Source organism: Falco punctatus (genome assembly GCF_963210335.1).
Source record: "Falco punctatus genome assembly, chromosome: 4".
In the NCBI taxonomy this organism is placed as follows: domain Eukaryota; kingdom Metazoa; phylum Chordata; class Aves; order Falconiformes; family Falconidae; genus Falco; species Falco punctatus.
The window spans coordinates 59,826,413-59,828,097 of NC_137583.1; positions in this window are offsets into that span (position 1 = coordinate 59,826,413).

Consider the following 1,685-nt stretch of genomic DNA (forward strand, 5'->3'; position numbering starts at 1 on the left):
CACCACCCACCTGAACCAGAGCTCCGGAGGAGCCACTTCCCCCACTGTGATGTTTCCTACTGGATGACACAGCAGTTGTGAGGTTTGGGGCATTGAAGCGAGGGATTTCACCTTTTTGCATACATCCCCGCCTCCGACAGCTGAAAGGTGCCTGTGTGGGACCAGGGACTGCCTGGGGCCCAGTGGCCCCCTCCAGCCCCGGCCCCCAGCATCGCCCCCCCCCCCCCCCCCCCCCCCCGCCTCAGCAGCCCTTCTCCCAGGTTTGGGGAGGCTCCGGCGCTGCTTTCCCTGCGAGGTGGAAAGATCGCTCCTTTAATCTCACCCCTAACCCCGTGACCTTCCTCCCTTAAGGAGCTTTTCCCCTTCATGTCACTGCTTTTTAAAGCCTCCCTTACAAATAAAAGCAGTTTCCTTTTGGAACTGTAACATGGGGAGATGTGCTTTTTGGGGGTGACAATAAAGGGGTAAGAATGGGGGGCCGGCTCCCTTTTGGTGTTTGTATTCAGCCGGGTCTGTTTGTTTAGATACTTTACATAAGACAGTAAACACCGGGCAAGTTAAAAGCTTTAATTAAAAAAGGTGGTGAGCTGGGGAGGGGAGGAAAAGGGGGAAAAAAGGCGCCTTTTAATTGACACAGCGACTTAGCGCAGCAGCCCCAGACAGACAAGATAAATACATCCCGGGCATCCAGGGGACCTAGGGGACAAAGATAACGGAGAAGGCGATATCCACCCCGGGAGCGCAACAGCTCAGCGCCGCGGAACCGTGCGCGGCCGCAGCTCACCCAGCCCCGACACCCCGCGATGGGCGCAGCTCCCCCGCGCCCCTCGTAAGGGCAAATCCCTGCGGGGCCGGCGGGGGCAGCCACCCCCCCACCCGCCTCCGCCCCGCCACCCCGCAGCCGCGCGATGATGTTCCTCAGGGGTCTGGCTAGTCCCCCCCGCTCGCCCTGGCAGGCTGCCCGCTCCCAGCGGGAATACCGCACGGAATGGGACGACCCCCCCGCCACCCCCATCCCCCCCCCGCCGCCCGCAGGCAGGTGCGGCCCCGTGAGGCGGGCGCGGGCGGCAGCGCTGCCCGCTGGCGGGGGCGGCGGCGGAGCCCGGGGGGGACCAAGCCGGGGCGGGGGGGGCTCGGCCTCGAGGTGCTGCCGACCTCCTGCGCGGCCGCCCCCCCCGTGCTTGTGTGGGCAAATAGCCCGAGGGACCGGCGGGAGCAGGGAGTGAGAGGAACTGCGCAAAAGGGCAAGGGGAAGGGAAGATAGAAGGAAAGAAGGGGAGAAGTAAGAGGGAGAGAAAGAAAAGAGGAGGGATGGAAGGAAGGGAAAAGGGAAGAAGAAAAGAGAAGAGAAGAAAAGAGAAGAAAAGGAAAGAAAAGGAAAAGAAAGGAAAGGAAAAGGGAAGAAAAGGAAAGGAAAGAAAAGGGAAAGAAAAGAAAGAAAAGAAAAGGAAAGGAAAGGAAAGGAAAGGAAAAGGAAAGGAAAGAAAAGAAAGAAAAGAAAAGAAAAGAAAAGAAAAGAAAAGAAAAGAAAAGAAAAGAAAAGAAAAGAAAAGAAAAGAAAAGAAAAGAAAAGAAAAGAAAAGAAAAAAGAAAAGAAAAGAAAAGAAAAGAAAAGAAAAGAAAAAAGAAAAGAAAAGAAAAGAGAAAAGAAAAAAAGAAAAAGAGGAAGGAAGGAAGGAAGGAAG